Source organism: Diadema antillarum, unplaced genomic scaffold, assembly GCF_040938485.1.
Source record: "Diadema antillarum isolate AM-2024a unplaced genomic scaffold, OU_Dant_1.0 seq00001294_RagTag, whole genome shotgun sequence".
Taxonomy (NCBI): Eukaryota; Metazoa; Echinodermata; class Echinoidea; order Diadematoida; family Diadematidae; genus Diadema; species Diadema antillarum.
Window position 1 is genome coordinate 665995 of NW_027272073.1, and position 12596 is coordinate 678590.

Sequence of the window (12596 nt, forward strand, 5' to 3'; positions counted from 1 at the left end):
TATATATATATATATATATATATATATATTGTCGTAGTCCGGCTTTCACGTGGGACGGTAAAACCACTACACTTTCACTCGCATGTAGGATATAACTGAATAAGCTGAATTTATTTACAATTTGATAACAACAAACTTTGGATCAAAACCTGTAACACAAAGACCTAAGACTGTGTTGACGACTGTCAAACATATGAACTGGTAAACGTTGTGGTAAAGTCTGTTTCGAAGACTGCAATGGACCGCTTGAACACTATGGTAAACACGTTGACCTCTAAAAGAGACCACGTCCACTAAAGGAGATGATCCTCTAAAAGAGATGTTCCTTTACACAAGAGACGACCTGAAGACGACGTTCATTTAAAGACTGCGTCCCTTAAAAGTTGACATCCAAAGTTCTCGTCCACTAAAAGACGAATATAAGACAACGATCACTAGAAGAGACCACGTCCACTAAAGGAGATGATCATCTAAAAGAGACCTTGTTCACTCGTAAAAGAGATGACCTCTAAACAAGAGAAGAAACCTTGTCCTTACAATAGACGACCCCTGTGAGATTTAAAGAAATCAGAAACAGGGCAAAGAAACAGCATGACAATATGCTAAGAGTATTGATTTCTTTGTTCATACAGTGTACAATTTCAATAAAACAATATGGAACTTATTCTTTCTTCTCTGTGAGATAATCAATGCATCAACACTGTACAAAATTTCACAATAACATGCTTTAGTAACATTCTGTCATATTCATTTTGTGAAACACAAAAGCATAAACTGTATTCTGTCAAGAAAGTACATTGTAATTTCTATATATACATGTGAACCATCGAGCCATCCTGACTCACCCAACTGTCTCCTCATTGCTCTGGTTTTCCAACCAGCTGAGTAACCAAGTCCTTCATCTACAAAAAGATAACAATTTACATATAAGCCTATATGTAAAATCTATACAATATTACAAAACACATATTTCTCGTGTTTACATTTTTTACATTAATTTCTCATCTAAATCTATACAGAATGTATTGAGAAATTATTCACATATCACATATAGATATTGACAATCGTATCTAGCAATGTGCAAGTTGTATAGCTATTATGCATAATGTGTATACATCCTAACATACTCAGTAGCAACAATGCACTATGATACTATAAACATTGCAATAGATCTTTACCTCCTTTTTGTCAACATAAACATTGCCACAAATTCTTTCCCACACACTGTCACTGCACTTTTCATTCATAGCTTCACATACTATCTATGATTATGAATTTAGTGTATAGTGTATTGCAAGCTTCATACACACATGCTGCAAGAATGCCTAGATCTAAAAATGATACATTTCGAATTGATACATTTATGCCAATGCACTCTGACTGCTGTGCAGTGAACCAACATTCCTGTGTGTGCGTGTGTATACACTAGGCACATTTTACGCTTACACACACAACGGAGCTGAACCTACTGTAAACAACAAAAACAAATTGCTACATGCCTAGGTACCTTTCTCTTGGTATGTGGCTACTACACACAGGATGTGTCTGTGCTTAATTTCTTATACAAGTCACACATGTAGTGGAAGTAATAAAAGAAATATCTACAAAACTTACTCAGCTCTCCTGAGCTCCTGGGAGATTCCACCTCTCAGTACTTGGCTACTACTGAAGCTCTCTCAGTGTTCCATATTGCTCCACAGAGTGAACAGTTCATCTTGTACAATTAAACTTCTTTGCATTGTACTCTTAAACTCCACTGTTTCATGTAAACTCTGTAACATAAATCAACTATTATATACAGATGAATCATTGTTTACAAAACAATAATTCTACAAACTTATGAACACACAACCAAAGAACTTAGTTTTTGTGATGTATGAACATTTATGTTCACACTTGAATGACTACCCTGGGAGTCATGCATATTCATGAGGATGATGAATATTCATGCATTTCATATTATCACACAAATTCAGTAATCAACTGATATAGGTGTAGAAATGAAGAGCGCACTATGCTTCCATTAAACATGAATACAACTCACAATTATATCTTCCCCAGGATATAACCAACATTTCTCCTTAATGAGAAATAAAACAAATTTGTCATTCTGTTACTTGTGCTCCTGGATGGCAAAATCAATCAACCATTCATGAAATTGTCTTGTTAAGTAAGATTTGTAAAAATCATTCACATTACCACAATATAATATATATATATATATATATATATATATATATGAAGAGCTTGCTTCCAAAAGGCTCTAAATCCATAATTTTCAATGGATTTAGCGCCTTTTGGTTGCAAGCTCTTCATATATATATACATGTATATATATATATATATATATATATATATATATATATATATATTGTAGCGCCCCACGTCTGATTTCAGGCCTGCTAGTATTCAGATACTCCTTACCTTTAAATGCAGCAAGTGTTATTTGTACAGGATGAATACTGAACTGATGTAAGCTATATGCATGATCACTTACCGTTGACTGTATATAGATGCATCTATAGGCATTCCCTTTAATAGTGCAGTCGGTGCAGTCGACGAGATGTAAACCTATATAGCGAGTTTTTCTGGCCATCCTTTAGAAATCAATTGTTATATATCTGTTATTTAACCGAATGAGGAGCATCCCTATATAAATTCTTGTAGTTAGACAGCTGGATTTAGGATGAATTGACGGCCCCATGTTGATATGACAAGCGTTAGACGGCAAATGAATACTGTACAGTACTTGAGCACTACGCGCAGCGCGTATTGTTCATTATCGTTTCCGGAATGAAACTCATTTACATACGAGCTGCATTTGGATCCGTCAAACTTACTCTTAAATGTCTAAAATTGTTATCATAATGAAATAGTAGAATTTGAAGAGAGGCAAATGATATCAGTCAACGGCATTTTGTTATGACTACGGAGATATATGTATGTTTTCGTATGTTAGTGTGTAGTAACTTCGAAATATGAGATTTTAATGTCATAAGTGTTTGGTTGTGCCGGGATTCGTGTCCGCGGAGAATGTGCACTGAGGTGAATTGGAATACGTTGTGTTTCTCGGATATTTGCACCTTTTCGGCTTATTATTGATTGCGCGGACAATAAGAAAAAGGATAATCTACATGATATTAATAAAAATTGTATTTTCTTTCCAATGATGTATATCATACATCAGGTCTAAAGTTGTATTTTAAGATAAAGGCAATATTACGTTATTAAAATAGTACGGAATTGGCACGGATCGCCATTTTCGGGCAAGTGCACGCATTCTACGCGGATCGCGATCCGCGTAGTAGGGTGTTTCCTACTACGTCCGCAATAAGCGTATATAAAGGGAAATTGTTAGTGTGAAAATCAGAAGGGGATGGGGTTACCGCCGTGAGCGGTCAAGGTGTAAACAACCCAATAAGCGGTCTGCCGACTGACATAGTCCAATGTAAAGAACAAAGTTAACCGCTGAGAGCGGTCTTTTATAATTATAGTTCAAAGAATAGTTTAGCCCCCATAATAACTTAAGATATAGAAAGACAGGATCTTATAGTATGATGAGTATTCCATAGAGGTAGTTTGATTCTGTATATGATGTAACAGTGGCGATAAATTGGTTTGTAAAGATGAGTTAATAAATTGATGTTTAGTGTTATTTCACTTGGAATTCAAAGACAAATCTCTTCTGACTTTTTATTAGTGTGATTAAGTTACAAACATTCTGGTATACAACCTCTGAAACATCTTACGCATTCAGATTTCCCTTTACTTCAAGATCATATATTTTGATCGAAACGAACTTATTCATTTGGTGGATAGTGCCCCCTGTTATCTTACGAGAATTAGCTTCAAAGATTAGTTAAAGTCTTTCCGCTCGGGACTTAACAATCTTACACGATGAATCCTGACAAACGACAACACAAGACAGAACACGATACAACACTGGCCAAAGATGGTGTAGGCTACACTCTCGAACCCCCAATAATGATGAGCGAGGAGAACAACGGCTTGGACGACGAAGTAGAAGCGGGGGGCCGCCACAATTATATAAGTATCCAAACGAGTACCGGCATTCAGAAGCCATAGATAAGTTTCAGTAACATTTCTTAAATCATAATAATCATAATCATAATCACTATGATGATAATAATAATAATATTGTCATTAATAATAATAATGATAATAATAATTATTATGATTATAAGGCGCATAATAAGCCAATGCTTCTCTATGCGCTGTACAATAACATACAAAATACAAAGAAACAAATGACTACCAAGTAGGCCCTATAGGGTAACAATCAACCAAATAAATACGACATGATATTAACATAGTAGTCCGGTGTTGTTGTTCTTGTTGTTATTGTTGTTTTGCTTTTGACCCAGATATTATTACGTACATGTTTTTGTTTGTTTGTTTTTTGTTGTCGCAGTAATCGTGTTCTACCTGGGTATTGAACTTGATAAAAGCTTAGTTGCCACCTTAGGCAACCTAGCGGCTAGCGCATGATCCCAGCATAATCATGTAATTAGAACAATCAGTATGTTATTCATTAATTTCAATCCAACAGAGCACGAAAACACGTTTTTCCAAGAAAGTTTTTGTGTAGGGAAATCCAGCTTTGTAGATTTTAACAAAAGTTTTCAAAATGTCATCAGAGCATAATTGTATATTCCACCCAAGTACACAGATGGTACACTATCAGTACCATATTCCACGCACATAATAAGTACAATATCTTTATTTCAATATGTACGTGTTAAAAAGGAAAGCAAAACCCAACATTTTGTAGATATATGCATAATAAAATGACAATATAGGGAGATATCCACAGAATTGGATTTGGAAGCATTTTACATCTCCGCTCCCTGGCGGCACTGGCAATCCGCACGTGTGTACCGCAGAACTCTGTGTAAGAGTTCTGTGGTGTGTACTCGGACGTGTATGGTACGTGCGACGTACGTGCATGCGTGGTCCCGTGTGTGCATTTATACGTGCGGCATTCCGTGAACCAAAGAGGCGCCCTTTGCCGTGAACTGTGCAGCTGTGTGAGTGTGAGTTCGACATGGAAAGCGAGGAAAACGAAGTTGTACGGCTGTCTGTCTCTCATGGTATGGCTATGATTGTGATAGTTAGATGATATATCAATACTTGTGAATATTTTTTCTCTTCACTAGACTCTACCTTGGCCAACTTTTTAGCTTTCAGAGTTAATAACAAAGACTGCGAGCTACTTGTAGTCCCATCTATAGGAACTTTTGTGGTGCATACACTTAACTCCGGATGTATCAGATTTTTACGTATGAACAACTGTAAATTGATTACACTTAGTGCAAAATTTCAGAATTTGTAGAGATTGGGATGAGGAACAAGGGTGTTTGGGGTGTTTCAAAATTTATAACAAACCACAATGAACAAGGGTGGTGACGATGGCAGCATAGGCGCCTAGGAAGTAAAATTTAGCCCGACCAGACGCTGAGTGTTACTAAAATTTTCTTAGCATACGCGGTGCGAATATACAGCGAGTGAGCGACGACTGCATGGTGCAACTGGGCTGTGTATAGTTACCTAGGAAGTAGATAGGCCGAGGAATTCTGCTCTGTTTATTACTAAATTTATTAATTAGCGTCTGCGTCTAAGTTGGGTTCTATTTTACAACCAATTTAACAACAGTGTGCGATTATTAACAATAATATTAACACTTAGGATGTCTGATAACAGATGTACAATCCTTATTTGAATATGAATTGTCCTAGACTCCTACAAATTTTTTATTACTGCTACTGGTGCCAGGGCTGCCAACGCTGGAAACTAGTTGAGAGTGAGACTCCCATAGGCCAATGCTATAGGAGTACAAATGAGTGAGATCAATAGAAATGCATGCAAATGAAATAAAGTTTTAGAGTGAGAAAGGACCAAAATGCGTGAGTCTCACGTTCAATGCGTGAGAGTTGGCAGCCCTGTGGTACGCGTACTGGTAATATTAATATAATAGTAAATAGTGGCCATAAATTTTCATGATTTTGTAGAAAAGTGTGGATTAGGCCTAGGTCATAGGTAGGTCCACTAATAACCCTATATATCAAAATTAAAAAGGCGGCAGTGTACTGTTGACACTGGGTTTCACAAATTTCGTTTAGGGCCTAGTGTAGGATGTGTTTTGTTGATAGGGTCTAGATGTCTAGGCCTTTGTTGCAGTGTGTTGCAATCAATATTTACATTTTTTTTAAATAGTTTTATTGAATATGCTATTTAGTTAATGATGACTTTCAGACCTTTATAGTCGCAGAAGTCTACCCAAGGCTGTAATTCTTTATTTCCCTGATATTGTTTGTTTACGTGTTCGTTTGTTTGTTTGTTTGTTGTTTTTTTTGTTATTTTCTTTATACAATCCCCAAGCTCACCCTTGTGCTCAACATTTTTTTATAGGGCCAGACAAATACAATGTGGAGCTGCCAGTAACAACTTTGGTGAGACAATTGTCTCAGAGACTGGAAGAGCTCACAGGAGTGCCCACTGGAGGTCAAAAGTTGATTCACAGGGGTAAGATGGAAAAGCCACATAGGGCATGATGATACCTTCAAATGGATGACCTTATAGCTTAAAAACTGGTTAGCGTACTATATACATTTGTTTTACAAACCCTTGTACAATGTACTACCAAGTAAAAACAAAACAAAACATTCATTTTTTTTAGGAGACCTTCAGATGATTTTTAGACTTTTACATTTGAACAGCTGTAAATTAGTTGAGTACAGAGTTTCAGAATTTATAGTGATTGGGATGAGAAACTAGAATGTTTCCAAAATTTGTAACAAATTGCAATAAACAAGAATGATCACATGGCAGCCTCATCATAAGAATGCATGAGTTGGGGCTCAAGGAAACAGAACAAAAGAAGAAGGCATGCCTAGATTCTACACAGGTGAACTTGTCAAGCAAGCGGTATTGTATTGATATTACACTGCTACATTTCTGAGGCTCCTATATTTGTCACCAACACTGTTTGGTGTAATTCGTTTATGATTTTTCAAAATATTGATTTCTCTGCTCAAGGAGCACAATAAATTCCACAAATCTACACATAGAGTGGTCAATTTATGTACTACATGATGTCAAAATTATGAATATTATCGTGATTGCCCCTTTAAGAGAGGTAATGTATTTTGAGAATAGCCTTTTGCCATGATAGTACATCTTGCTTTTCATTATTGATTAAGGATAATTGTCTAATATGTGAGCTCATCTTATAAATCTGATTCCCTGTAAGTGTATTATGTTGATGATTAGATTGCCAAACAAAATATTAAAAAAAAAAAAAAAACACTGAGAAACAGTACTCCAGATCCTTGATTGTAAATCATGGGTCTTTTAAAGTTGTGATGTTGAGCTAAATTCTTTGAGGGGGTTTTTGTTTGTTTCTTTGTTTCTTTGTTGCTCTTTTTTTTTTCTTTTTGCATGGAATTATTTTTGTACTCCTTTCTTCCAAGGTAAACATTTGCAGGATCCAGAGCAGACACTGAAGGCCGCTGGACTGAAGCAGGGGAGTAGGCTGATGCTTATTGGCAAAAAAGTAAGCAGGAATAAACAATCATCACTGGGGGACAAGACCTTGTATTCTACAAAATGACAAATGTTCTTAAGAGCAAAAAAACATGGCAGCCAAAGCTTTATATCAAATGGGATAGCCTCTCCTTTGACATGCCGTGGTAGCTTCATTTGGGGGATAAAACAGCTAGGATTTGGGTGGGACATCACTTTATTTTTATTTATTTTTTATTTTTTATAACTGATTGTCTCCCCATTGATACAAAAAAGTAATTTTCCCAAATATTTGAGATACAAGGTCTTGTCTCCCCAGCGACAAAATAGCAGTATGGTCCAGTTTTGATTTTAGCTAGCACAAGTATCATGCACAAATTTTGCTACAACATCCTTTAAAGAATAAGGCACAAAATAGTGGCCGACATTGGAAGTCCACGCAGTGACAAATATGATGTGCCCTGCATGCTTATACGTTGACATACTACCATCTCAGGATTTTCTATTTTTCCCCCTTTCTTCATTCAGCATGCTCCAGTTTCAAGTTTTGGACTACTCTGATGAATTATATTTGTATGGTTAGCCAGTGGTGTAAAATGTTCAATGGAAGAAGAGACAACAACTGCAATTTTTAACTGTCCAGTTCATAAATCAAGTCATTCAATATGTCCTTTTTTAAGCCTTCCACTCTATGCAATGTATTTCAGAATGTATGTCAGAATATGATTGTAATCCTATGTGTTTTTGCTTTCAAAGGAAGATCTTGATTATAATCTTTTTTGTTGTTGTGTTTGTTTGTTTTTAATCAAACTGCTAATCCTTCTATGTTCATTTATGGAGAATGTTATGTGATATGATTGCATCTAGTATTAGATTTGTGTGTGTGTGCAATATTTGCATCAAGTCACGTTTATCATCCAAAACAGACCAATCCAGAGGAAGATGAGAACTAGAAGGCGATCGTCGAGGTGGAGAAGAAGTCGGAAGCTATTACCAAGAGGCAGACAGAGATCAAAGAGGAGGTGGATGGTGTTCAGCAGGTAAATATATCCATTTGCCATTCCTATGCAGTTCTCAAATTCAAGTACAGCATATTTCTATCATAATTGAATTGAATTGAATTGAATTTTTTTGAATTGAACAGGTTTTATTAGAAATCATGTCTGGCAGCCAAAGGCTGAATTGCACATGTTTTACAATCATAGTTATAAAAATAGACAGATTATTTCGGTGCTCTGTACAAACAATGATACAAGGACATGACATAAAAAAGAACAAATATTACAGTGGTCACATGTGGTAAATCACAAGAAGTGATCAATCTATGAGGGTACCAGCCCAATCAATTCTGAAATTGCTTTTACAAAAACGAGAAGAAAAAAGGAGATAAAAAATATCCTGTCAACATGGCAACACTGCTCAACACTGAATAAAAAAATCATTACTATTACAACTGATAATAAAATCAGTGAGGGTACCAGCCCATCAATACTCAGATTACTTTTTCAAAAAGAAAAGAAAAACGAAAAAAGAAGAAATGAGGAAAAGGGAAAAAATTCACTGTCAACATATCATTACACAACTAATCATTAAAAAATTTCCATCACTATTTCATCTACATATATTGATTTTGATTTTAAAAAAGATCACACCTACACATCACATTAATCACGTGTGCCAAATTTCAATAAAATAAACATTTCTTTCTTTTCTTTTAAACAATTATTATCATCATGACAGCTCATCCTTCAACATAAATAAAACATATCTTTTAGGCCTACATATCAAAAAACTACATCCATCAGAAAAAAAGAAACTATATATCATATCAATGAACATGGATATAATGAAATTCTTGTTGCAATCAAGTAAAATTTGTGGTCCCAAAGTAGTCATCTTTGTACAGTGCACTCCGAATATAGCAAAGTTCCTGGTTACAATGATGTAAAAATTCAGACCGCAGCATTATCAGCTCTATATACACGGTGTATGTTGTTAATTGTGTATTTGTTCAGTTAAAACAAGATGTCGCTATAACAAAAGAAACTACCGGTCCTGAGGACTTTGTTATAATGGGAGTCCACTGTATCCTTTTATACTTTGTTGTTCAGCTAAAATGAAAGAAAACTGTCAATCTCGAGGACTTTGTTAATAATGAGAGTCACCTGATTACAATTCCTGAAAAATCGAACATTTTTTATGGTCTTACCCTCACATTTGCTTGGAAGCTGGTGCAGAAAATAGCATGTCTGCCTACCGTTTAAAAAAGGCTTGGGTTTGAGACTCCAAAATGCAAATTGAATCATATTCTTTATTACTATGCCATCTCCTCTACCAAGAGACAAAAGACTAAGTCTCTGGCAGAATATAAAATGAAGGTCCTGTAAGAAGGCTCTTACGTACATAGATCCCACTACTCACACTGTGAAGCACAAGTTGCAACCGTATGAAGTGGATGTTATATGTAAATATATATCTTTGGGGAAAATTATAGCAGTTATAACTCAAGACAAAAGCTACTGAAAAGGAGACTAATGTTCTCTATAAATGTGCATGTACAGTCTAATTTGGCATTACAGTGGGTCTCCCATTATAACAGATATGGTTATAAACAAAATTCTTGTTACAACAAAGTAAGAGTTCACATCCAAATATTAACATCTACAATATCTTTATATATTTTGTACTGTTCAGCCATAATGAAAATAATGTCAGTGTAATGAAAGAAAACCGCAGGTCCCCAGGACTTCATTATAACAGGAGTCGTCTGCATTATAATTGCCTTCCCAAGCATCAGTTGACCAATTTGTTCGGCTGTATCCATAAATGCAGGGCTACCTCCAGAAGGACCAGGAGAAAGAATCTTTATCAAGACTGGACAAGAGACTAGCTTCCTGCCACGAGGAGTATGTGAGGCTGATAGAAAGACTAGACTCGCTGGTAAGTGTGCACACACCTGTAGTGGGACTGGTATTGGTAGATAATTAACATTGAGACATGTTTTCTCTTTATTGTTGCTTTGTTGTTTTGTTTGTTTTTATTGAAAGAAGACTCAAGTTCTCCAAAAGAGATCAAGTACCCGGCATGTTTTCTGTTTGGTATGAAAAGGGAACCAATTTGTCAGACTTTATCCCTGTCTGCCTCCTTTTTTTTTCAAATTTGGTGAGGCAGTATTGGGGGAGGGGTTCTACTAAAACTCTAATTAACCCTTTGTGTGCCTTAAGTGTAGACACAGAAAACCCCATAGTACTGTGCATACTGTCCAGTGTAAGTGGCACAAAATGTGCTGGAGGTTCTAATGAGTGGCCTGCATGCCTTGGTGGTGGTGGGCACAAAATGAAACAAAAACTTTTCCGAAGAATCATGGCCAAAGTCCATAGACTCAGTTTTATTGAAGGAAAGCATTTCAAGTTTGCAAATGGATCCTTTCAAATTATGAACCTTTACCAGCCACTTCAATAAACCGTCACCGACCACAGCTCACAAGTTACTATTAATCCTTGCTGTGCTTTCTCTGCCGATTGTGGGAACTATTTATTGCCAGTGAAAGAGAGATTATCTAATCCCACTAATCCCAATTGTGTCACCATGATCTTCCTGTTGCACTGAGGCAGATAGCTACACCCGAGCAGGCTTGGTACTGCACTGTAGTAATCTGCAAATTGCTGGGACTTGAAAAGCCGGAGTAAAGAACAGAAAAAAAAAGTGACAATCATAATCAAGTACACTGCTTCTTTTTTTTATGTTAACTATGCCATCTGCTACGTTGCGCTCTGTATGTTTAAAGGTATAATTTACCATTTGCAGATGAAACAAAAACCCAGCATTAGTGCTTTAAAATAGTTCTAAAATGTGAGTTGGGGATAAAAACAACCACTGTAAAAATTTGAATCCGTATAATCGAAATACACAAAATGTGAACAATGGTTATAATAAAAAATTTTCCAGACTAAACCGTCGACAGTTATGGTTTATTGAGAAATACACTGATATCTTCGTTTATTTTAGGCTTTATTGCAAAAATTTGATATGGTAGGATATTTTGTGATACAACAGACCTACCTACACATCATAAGCATGAAATGTGATATCCTGAAAATTTTTTGAATCACTGATCCCAAAGGTAAACAGGACCTTTAACGCTTTGCTATTGACACAATGCATTTAATTAAATATTTAGTACACAGTGTGCCTACGTGTATCTTGTGCAATGTGGTCGGGGCATGTGGTGATGTCAGTTACACTGTAACATCTTATGTGAAAAATCTTGTGTGAAAAATCATGCAAATGAGCACACCGTTGTCATTTTTTGCTCATAAGCCATTGAAATACTGATCTAGTATTTTTTTTTCTTCTCTTTTTGTGTTCTTGTCGTGACTGTTTTCAGGATATGAGCAGCAGTAACCAGGCGATTCGGGGGAAAAGGAAGAGCGTTATCGTGGCTATCCAGAAACATCTCGAGGTGAACGACGTAGTGGACGCCACGATAAAACGCCTGCAGGATCCCAGTGGCAGTTGATGTCAGTGGAATTAAGAAGCCCAAGTGGACTTTATCCGGTGTTAAATCAGGAAATCAGCTGATCATTGTACTGTTCACCTGTTGAGGATGATCTGATTTTATAACACGCATGTCCCATAGACTCCTGCCCGAGTATACTCTGAACTAGTCTGCAACGGGTTTAAGGAAAATGAAAGTGCAGTGTTACCATGTTGTAAAGTGTGAAGTATTGATTGATTTGATGTATAAATACCACGTGGAGACCAACTGATAACAAAAATGGAGTGGAATAAACCGACTCAATTTCACTGTATCTACTAGTGTGCTTTGTAAGATGGTCGCCCTGTTTCTTGAAATCTCCCCTTGTTACTTCTGGGCTGGGAGTTGGGACATTCTGTATATGATGACATAAATGGTATCCTGGGGTACCAAATGAAAATCAGCCATTTTGTTGTTTTATTTTTTATTTTTTAAAGGTTGTACCCTGGGTTGCCAAAAAGTGGAAATTATTTTGGTGCTGGAGCTAGCGGCGCTAGCCACTACACTGCAGTGCACT

General features: G+C 36.3%; 1 pseudogene; it reads left to right on the forward strand.

Annotated features, from left to right (window-relative positions):
- Nucleotides 1-3897: 3897 nt before the first annotated feature.
- On the forward strand, nucleotides 3898-12061 carry LOC139708032 (BAG family molecular chaperone regulator 1-like; annotated as a pseudogene).
- The last annotated feature ends 535 nt before the right edge of the window (nucleotides 12062-12596 follow it).